A 10725-nucleotide genomic window follows, 5' to 3' on the forward strand; every position below is an offset into this window, starting at 1 on the left:
TCGGGTGACCCCGGAGTGTGTGCATTGCTCGGGGGTTTAGGCCCATGAAATGAAGCCACTGACTGGACTCTCAGGATGGCATAGCTGCAAGGGTTAAATTATGAGTCCTCCCAATGGAATGGTCATGGCTGTGCAATATAGCTCCAACCTAATCACTTGTTTCTTTAAAATAGGGGTAAGGTTGATTTCCTTTTTTTACCAACCAGTGTTTTGGGAATTTTATATGAAGAAAGCTTAACAAGTCTGCTGCCCAAGGCAACCCAATTGCTGCCCCTTTTTACTCAGCTGACATTTCTGGGTTCTCAAAGATAAATGGGAAGGGGGTGTCAGCCTGAAGGTAACTCTTTGCATAAAGGACCTCACACCTGCACTGCCTAAAAAAGATATTGTTGTCACATAATTATCCCTTTTGTTCTGCTTCAACAAGAACTCTTCTTCCTACCACTCCCATAGCTGAATTAGACAAAGCCCCCCACCCGAGGCAACAATGTAGCACATATAAATAAGATAAATGGCCACTTAATCCCCCCTGTTCCATGTTATGGGAAAAATATACTTCCCTAGGCAAGCACATAAAGCAATTATAACATGTTCTGGAGTAAAAATAAAGGCAGGTTTTGAGCTGTGTGCCAGGTACCAGAGGACCTCCTTGTGTGCCCAGGACTTAGTGGGCCCATATATAGTGGGTGTCGTGGCCAGCTTATCCTCAAGATTTTGTCAGTTTGGACTTTCAATCAGAACAGCTTTAGGGACCATAATTAGCTTTGGCATAACGTTTAGCCATACTTAGGTCATCTTACATCAAACCAGCTACAATAAGAGGTCCCACTATACTCTTAATTGGTTTTGTCCCCAAAACACACTCTAAACTGTTATCACTGTTTATGACAAATAATAATGCCACCAACTAATTGGTGCAACCAGTACACGGGCAGTACACGTGCTTTCTCAAAGCTGTTACAGTCTGGTCTATATATTGGGCAGTCAACCTATAACTGGTAAGTGTTTTAAAGGGGACCTGTCACCCAAAAAAAATATTTCAAATAATATTTTATCACATTAGTCATGGAAAATAAACTTTAATTATACAGTATAAATTATATGAATCTTGTTTCCATCAGTCTAGGAACTCAGAATTATAGCAAGCAGGCAGCAGCCATTTTGTGGACACTATTTTTAAGGAAAGCCTTGCATCAACTCAGAATATTGTTTGTGCAACAGAATGGGGGACCTGATGTCCATCCCCATGCCCTGGCTACACAATTAAATGGTAAAGAGAACGGGGGAATGTGGTGAGAGCAGTGACATCAAGAAAGTGCTGAATGGAAAATGAAAGTAATTGTCTGGCCCGCCTCTATGTCTAAGGCATAAAGGAGGGGCAGGCGATATTTGATTGACAGCTGAGATTTTTAAATGAGCTTACAACAGCTATGAATGCTTTAATAAAAAATAAAAATTGGATTTCATGTTTAATTTGAAAAGGACTTTTATTGTACAGATTTTTGTGTCTGGGTGACAGGTCCAGGAGTTGACCTGTTCTTACATCCTTCCAGACCCTCCAGGTTATCACTATGAAGCTCACAACTAGAAATACAATTAGGGCTAAGGCACACAGAGCAACTAGTAGCAACTACTTGTCACAGCTACAAAATATACAGTAGGGATAACTGGCTTTGCTAAGACATTACTTTATGAGCCAATACTGAGTATTGTCTATGGCAGGGTATTTGGCATTTTGTAGCCACAACAAGTAGCTCCCTGTGACTTCACTCCTAGGGTAAGGTCACACTGAGCGTTTCGGGGAGATTTAGTCGCCTGGCGACTAATCGCGTCATCTTTGCGGCGACCAATCTCCCCGAACACCTTCCCTCGCTCTGTGCTACAATTAAAAAATCGCCGGCGCTAATCACATGCTGCAATTTGTTTTCCGAAGTCGCCCCAAGTTGCCTGGCGATGCCGTGGTCTGGCGACTTCGGAAAACAAATCACTCTGAGTGCCATCCCGCCGGAGATTTACTTTCTAGACTTCAGGGGAAGCAGTCACCCCGAAGAAGAGGAGATTTGTTGCCAGGCAACTAATCTCCCCGAATCTGCCTGTGTGCCCTGACCCTAACAATGTAAAACAAACAATCTTTTACAGCAGTTATGTGTGTTTAGTTTTGCTATAGGGATAGAAAGTATATACAGCAGACCTTGAAATCAAATGACACGTTTCCTTCACTTTGATCTAAAATCTCCGAAAGACAGTAAGATCCCTCAAGACTTTTGGTCAGGCCATGTAATATAATGCACTCAGCCTCCTGTACAGATTCAATATTCTCTTACGCTGTGATGGAAGGAATTACAGACACTGGACTGCTCGTGTGAGAAAACAGGCCAGGCCACGTAACACCAACTTAAAAAATAAGAGAATCCCAATGTAAAAACCAAATAAGTTTATTTTATTTTTATCTCACCAGTGATACGTGGGGTCTGGGTGCTCAGCCCCAGACCTACAGCTCGAGGTGGAGGTATCCAACCAAAGAAGAAAAAATGACAGGCACTCACAGATCCCACAAACAGGCTTGTATAAGAACTGATAACTTTATTTAGACCAAAAAAGATAGAAAACTACATAGCCTTACGCGTTTCGTGCTTATAGGCACTTAATCGTAGGCTGTACCAGGCCACGTAACACCCCACACTCAGCTCTTACTGAGAATCCATAAATCCTCCGAACACCGAAGTGTTAGGACACAGACGAACAGCTACAAACAGTTAAGAACAGGTAAAGAAGCAACACCTGGAAGATCTGTGGAACATTCAGGTAATAAGCTTACCTAATGCTGGTTGATGATCCACAGACCCCGGACCAACTAGATGTTACTGGGCCCTAAAATATCCAGAGGTTGTCCTTTTTTACCAGTGCATATTGAAAATATTAATTATGGCCTCATGGAGCCCCTTATACTTACTGGGCCCCCCTGTAGCCGTAGGGTCGGTGTCCTCTGTAGTTACATCTCTGCCCTGGACTCCCTTTTCCTCCACTTGCTGCTGGCCTGAGTTCAGTTCCGGGTCTAAGGCACAAAACTGTTGTGAAGTTTTTACCAGGCCTCCTTAGAGACAGAGGGGCTCATTTATGAACAGTGGGAAAATTTGCACTTGGACAGAAATCCATGGCAACCAATTAAATATTTGCTTTCATTATCAAACCTGAAGCTGGCAGAAAAAAAGTCAGTCACTGATTGGTTGTTATAGGTTACTGCCCATGGGCAAATTTGCCCAATGTTTCTAAACGAGCCCCAGAGACGTTGAAAATTTATTGATGACGTGTCCTGGGAGAAGTGTAAATGGACGGACACTTGTAACTTCTGCCATTTTCCTGGTGTGACATTGACCTTGAGCTGCAGTTTTGTTGTTGCCTGGGCAGGATTTACAACTCCAGTCTTATAATAAAGAGGGATTCACTATCTCTTACAAGTTCTCTTATAGTGTTGTATTTTCGGTTATTAAAGACACAGTAAAGTTATACAACTAATGGATGATATATGCAAAATGTGATCATGCAACTAATATGATTCTGGAGATTCCATTACACTGCTAATCACAGGGAGCTGCATAGCACAGTTGACGGTGGCCATACACTGACCAGCCTGCCAAATATCCAACCATTAGGCCCTATGCCTAACAGAGACTTTGTGATTTGGCAGTCCCATAGCACTGTCATTCATTCAACGAGCTGATCTGATAAGAGCAAGGAGAAACTATACCTCCCCCCACTTCCATTTGCCAATGCCCAGTTTGTAAAGACCAGCTGAGATCTCCATTTTCATCATCATCATCCTCACTGATATGTTTAGTAAGACACCCTGAGCAATATTACATCATTTTATGTGGTCTTGCTTGGATTCCCTGTCTGCTACTGCCCTCTAAAGACCAAAATTATAAATTGCCCTAAAATGAAGTGTACCGGGCACACAGTCTCTCTGTATAATAATTTTTGCACCCCACACCTATTTATTTCCAACTCAATGTTTCATTCTAGTTTTTATGCGCTAATGCTTTAACCAGGTCCTCCAACTAGATTTTCATTTAGCCACAATATGCTGCTGAGATCATATAGCAGCCCTATGGAAAACAATTTGGATTCTAACTGATTATTGCAACCTCAGATATAAATATCTCCCAACTATCTGGTTTTTCGTGGCACAGTCACGATTTTGACAGCTCAGTCCACAGTCCTGGGTTTTTACTGAAATGTATAACTTTCTCTTTGATCTCCTGCACTGAACAGACAGAAAAAGATACAAAGTTTCTAACTTAATTGGCTTTTGGAAGAGAGCCCAGAAGCGATACTTAGATACTTTTGTAACAATTTAAGAAACAATTGTAACAATTTAAGAGAAGAAGGAGGTCTCTTGGGAGAACGTAGACTCACATCTTATAGGGCAATTCACCTTCATTAGCAAAACTGCAAATACAAAACTGCAAATACAAACCACAGAAAAGTGTTCAGACTTTCATAACCTGAGAAATTTTGTAAAATGAACATGGTAATTAGGGGGTGTGGTCACAAAATGGGTGTGGTCAAAACAATTACATACCTATTTTCTGTCCCTCTTTTTGTTTCCAAAATGTTGGGTGGTATGGATATATTCAGTGGCGGAACTATCGGGGGAGCAGGGGGTGAAATTGCAACAGGGCCCGCACCCCCTCAGGGCCTGTCTGCAGTTTGCATGTCCGCATATCCGCACAGAGAAATGCTCCGGGAGGGGAGGTAGTTGCACGGCCCACACCCAGTCCCTAAACCAGCGGCCCCCAACCTTTTTTTGCCTGGGGACCAGTGTAGAGCCAAATTTTTTTGCAAAGACCGAGGGAGAGGGTGGGTGGTCGGCAGGGGGTCGGCAGGGAGTCGGGAGCGGTTGGCATCCAATTCTGGCGCAAGTCCATTTCATTATCTCAATAATTGTCCCCTAGGCTTGGTGGCCCAGTTTAAGACTGTCCGCCGACCGATACTGGGCCGCGGTCCATGGTTGGGGACCCCTGCCCTAAACTGAAGGTGATTTATACCAACGACATATTAAATTGCCACTAGATGGCATTCATGTCTAATAAGAACTAATGTTGCGTTTGTTTTTATTTTCGATGGTTTTAAAAGTATGACTTCATGTATTTGCAGTCAAAATCTTTATCTGAGCATTCCTTTATGATCTCTGGTCCTGACTCTTCACGCAACAGGAGTCGGGTTTACATCGGTCTGATAATCAGCTGGCTTGCAACATTGTTTAGGAATGCGGAGAATATAAAAAGACTGATCTAATACATCTAAAAAATGATTCCCTGAGAAATTACTGTACATGCAAATGGGTAACTTTCACAAACTATGGGAATTAGCAATGACCTGATCCGTAAGTCAAAAATCTTTTGGGAACTGACAGTGGTGGTACTGTGTGTTGCAGAGGGGTGGTTGCTAATTTTTTGGTTTTGGGTCTTTATGTCTGCCTCTGGAATTGTGAATTAGAAACCATATAATCACTGCAGCATATGCATCACAGACAGAAAATTAGACATTTCCAGCCACTGGGATGATATGAATGTAAGACCAGTAGTAGCCATAAATGGCACAGATGAACTGGTTTCCTGCTCCATGTTCTAAAAGTATGATTATATTGTATTCCCTGGGCACAGAAATACCTAGCAAAAAGCCCATTTGTCCACTGAGACAGCGTGAGCATAGCAAAACTGCTATAATTTGTATGCACACAAAAAACTAAATCTATTTGTGCAACAAAACCCTGTATAGTCCATATTTACTAACCCTGTCATATACAGGCTGAGTTCTTGGCTGACGGCCTACATGGGCACCCAATGGAGTTCCCACATCTTTTTTCTTCTAGAAACAACTGTAGAACAAAAGCTCTTTTTCTAGGGTCACTGGTAGATCTGGGCATTGAGCACACTGAGCTTGCTGCCTGCCCATTGGCACCTTTAGAAATCATGGGCCACATACTAATTTCTAGTTTGAAGAAATGGAAATTCGGTAACCAGGAGTGGCTTTTTTTGTCGCCCCTGATAGCCTGCTTGGCATTGCCACCTGAGACAAGTATTTCAACTCAATGGGATCCCCTGGCAACTAGATTGCTTTTTCCTTTTCAAAATGAATATTTTTTTAAAGGGGTAGTTCACCTTTAAATAAACTTTTAATAAGTTATAGAATGACTACTTCTAAGCAACTTATCAACTTTATTTTTTTTTCTTTGTCATAGTTTTTGAATTAGCCTTCGCTTTAGAAATAAGCAAGTTGGACCATAGATAATTATAATAGTGATCATTGATACAGATACAAGGAGTGTCCACAAAATAACTAAATTAAATAACAAAATTGGAGAAGAGGACTTAACCTCCAGGACTGTATCAATGAATCAAAGAAATCATATCCAAATAGTTTAAAAAGGCAATATTTATTCACAACCATGCCCCAAATGTCAATTAAAAACAAAACAAGGTGCAGCATATGGGAGGAGGGATCCCTCTGTTTTTAAATCATTTGACCCCACCACCCGCTTTATGTAAAGCGGGTTAGAAGAACCAATGATATATATAGTGATAATAGCTGTGGAACAGACTCCTGGGTCTGTGAAACAATTACTTATAAGTAATTGGGCACACCTCTATGCCACTGGTTATAACCAATAATTAATTATCACACAGCTGATAGAATAACATGCAACACAGTAAGCGATCTTAGATATAGCAAAGCATGGAACATGGGCACTGCCCAAATTATTAGAGTCTTGCAGAGTTAACCCAGAGCCATAAACTCAACAACACATTTCAACAATGTAGATAGATGGAATATGTTATTATAGATCCGCAGTGGGGTCTGTGTATCGTAGATAGTAATAAGTGGTGTTTTGGAGTCCAGATATTGCAGTCCAGTGACTTCCTTAGCGATTAAACAATCGCAAAATATCCTGTCCACTCTCACAGATCACAAATAGGTATATGGACCGTACTCTTGTAGTTTTCACCGCTATGCGGATTGAAGTAAACGAGTGTGATGAGATTAGCATCCGGGTTCCATATCTGCCGATTTAGGAAGAGTGAATAAGTTCCACCGCCATGCTTAAGAAGCCTGTGAGCATAAGATCTTGGAGAGGGGCCCCTTCTCCCAAGTACCGCACCAGTAAGTAAGGCAAGTATTTGCCTTCTTCCTCTGACTCTTTCCAGCTTGCAAATAGGAGTCGCTGACCCTATCTAAAAAAACAAATGCTCTGTAAGGCTACACATTAATATTGTTAATGCTACTTTTTATTACTGATCCTTCTATTCAGGCCTCTCCAATTCATATTCCAGTCTCTTATTCAAATCAGTGCATGGTTGCTAGGGTATTTTTAGGGTATTTTGCAAAATGGAGAGCTGCTGAATAAAAAATCTAAATCAATCAAAAACCACAAATAATAAAAAAATGAAACCAAGTGCAAATTATCTATGAATATCACTCTATACATCATACTATGGTGAACAACACCTTTAAAAATTAAATGCCAACTGCAAATTGCCTCAGAATGTCACAGAATATTTATACGATATACTTAAAGGAACAGTAACACCAAAAAATGAAAGTGTCTAATACGAATGAAATATAATGTACGGTTGTGCTGCTCTGGTAAAACTGGTGTGTTTTCTTCAGAAACACTACTATTACTATTGTTGATATAAACAAGCTACTGTGTAGCTACGGGGGCAGCCATTCAAAGCTGAAGAAGGAGAAAAAGCACAGGATACACAGCAGATAACAGATAAGCTCTGTAGAGCTGTACAATGGGATTCTTCAGAACTTATCTGTTATCTAATGTGCATCCTGTGCTTGAATGGCTGCCCCCATGGCTACACAACAACTTGTTTACATAAACTATTGTTGTCTTTCTGAAGCAAACATGGCAGTTTTATCAATACAACACAACAATTTTTTTTAATTGTTTTAAAAATGTAAATTTATGCATAATGTCATTGTCGTTACAAGTTAAACATCCATTAAGCAATAAAACCTTTTGATCAATGGCAGTTTTGATTGTGTGTTATTGGATAATATAAACGTAATATACATTCATAGTACGGGGTGGGAAGGTAAGATTTGAGAAGTATTACAAGTTGGGTAGTGGTGGTCACATTTGTGAGTTCACCACTATTTCTAACAAAGTGATTGTGGGAGGCCTCTTTTATTTTCCAACAACAACATAAACAACAACATAAAGTAAATAAAAACATTTAAATCAACTGAGCCCGTTACTCGCCCTTGTTGGAGGGATTTTAACAAGTCTTCCATTATCTCCATATCGAGGAATCCTGGGAGGCAGCCATACACCCCTTTTTTAGGTCGTGAGTTCTAGAATTAGGGGGTTAGTCCCTCAGAGACTTTCTAAATCATACCACGTGGTTCGGTAAAATTTAGAAACTGTCAGTTTTCTTACGTCAGACGGGAAACTTAGGATATAGGTGGTATGTAAAAAATTTTATTAGACAATCTTTAATCTTTTGGTGTTACTATACCTTTAAAGTTGACTAAAATGCTAAGCTGCCCTTTAAGAGTGCAAGTAGTTAATAATAAAACACGTGTCTTATCTAAACAGTGTTTTCACTGTGCTATAGTGTTATTCCCTATATTATAGAACAACTGATTCTTTTGTTGCATTACATGTGATACTGTTTATCGTCATTAGAAACTGGGGACCATAAAACCTGATTAATCAGTTACGACCAGGAAGCAGATACATGGGAGAGAGTCGGCTTCAAGTAACAAAGATCAATGCACTTGTTTGAAAAGGAACCTAAGATCATTATTTCCTATACATTAAGTAGTGATATCCAGGTTGATGACCCCTAATTGCTCTTTTTATAAAAATGTTTTTATTTTTATAGTACTGACGAGTGTTCTGTTACTAAATATTCCCATATATACTCTTTACATAGAGTGTTTTAAGTAGTTCCCTGTGAGGGAGGCATTTGATCTGAATTGTTCCCAATTTATTTCAGAGGAAATCACCAGCAATGGAAGGCGCACTCATTTATCATGGGCGCTTGGTCTGTTGGTCTCTAGATAGGACCTCTGCTTACAATGTGTATCAGTTAGGATTTTTTTTTTATTCAGTAAAAACTTATCAATTTACAATAATAATCATGAGCTCAGCTAAATCAAACTTATTTGAGACTATCACCACCAATAAGCAAATAAGAGTCCATCAATCTTTGGCTTGGCTCCGCACTTTCCAGCACCACCATATACCAAATCCTCTCAGAGACCTTCCTCTGTCCATAATTCCCACCCAAAAACCGAACCCTGGCAAAGTCTTTCCTTTGTCCATGAAAGGGGGGTTTACTCCCTTCCCACCCACCACCTTCACCACCACAAACCCGGCCACAAAGTCCAAAAGTCCGGCTTTCTATTAGTGGGCCAATGTAGCACCCTTCCCACATACATGTAAATTCCCACTTCCCCATCCCGACCAGGACACATACTGTATATTGCAAAGCCAAAGAGCTTGCAGAACTTGTCCACTGAAAAGCATGAGCTGGTGGTGTTATTGTGTCTGCTTTTTCCTCCATCTGGGCACTTTTGCCAGGACACATCTTAGAGGGTAGAAAGAGAAAAGGGTCAGAAGACTCTTCACAAGATACCAGCCCAGCACCCCCCCCCCCCCACAGTTGCACCCTAAGCAGATGCCACTTCTTCCTACCCTATTTCTGGTCCTGGATTTCAGATCTGAGTTTTGGGAGAACTCTCAACAGGCAGCAGCCTTATTCAGGCCTGAATTTCAGCCATGCGCTCCCCAAGGCCGATTCACTCCGCAGGGTCCTAGCCAGGGCTGGAACTAGGGGTAGGCAGAAGAGGCACGTGCCTAGGGCGCAAAGTTGGAGGGGCGCCAGGCATGGTACCTCTTCTACCCGATTCCCCTTAGCTCAGACCCTTGTGCCCCCACCTGCGGCAGCAATTCCAGCTGTTAGTGCTCCTCCATGTGTGCTCCTCACGTACGCATTACCAGGGGGTGCACTGGTCCGCGCATGCACAATTGCTCGTTCGTGCGCATGAATGTGGAGGGGGGCAACATAGTCAGCTGGGCTGCCTAGGCCGCCCAGCCGACTCGGCCTGGCACCGGTCCTAGCACTCATCATCTATGTGCCACAGGGTCCTAGCACCCGCCAAATTCTTTCGCAATCCGCAATCTCCTGCCTGCCCCCCTCCCCACAGGAGCGTGCATGGATTAGAATGTGGCTGGACACCTCTTCAGACTTGCTGCCCTAGGCCCAGGCCTTTGTGGCCTCGCCACAAATCCGGGCCTGGCCTTATGCAGCTAATGTTGGATCTTCTTAATGATGATTCTGTGTCATTTATAAAATTTATCAAGATAAGCCCATATAAAACATGGGTAACCAACCTGCCCTTTCAGCTAAGGAGATAGGCACAGTGTACAGACTGACAGGTATGTTGCACTTTGCACTAAGGCAATTGGCACATTATACAGTTTGGCAGGTGTGTGGCATTTTGCACTGAGAAGATAAGGCAGGTGTTTGGCAGTGGGATAGTTGCCCCCTCCCTCTCTCTGTTTGTGCTGACTTCAGAATAGACAGGTGCAGTAATTGCCGGCATTTTCTGGAGGTTTGAGAAAAGGAAGCACTACCATTCTCCCAAAGCCATAAATAACATTCATTTAAGTTGCAATATATATTTACATAGAAGTAGCCTAGA

Source organism: Xenopus laevis, chromosome 9_10S (genome assembly GCF_017654675.1).
Source record: "Xenopus laevis strain J_2021 chromosome 9_10S, Xenopus_laevis_v10.1, whole genome shotgun sequence".
In the NCBI taxonomy this organism is placed as follows: Eukaryota; Metazoa; Chordata; class Amphibia; order Anura; family Pipidae; genus Xenopus; species Xenopus laevis.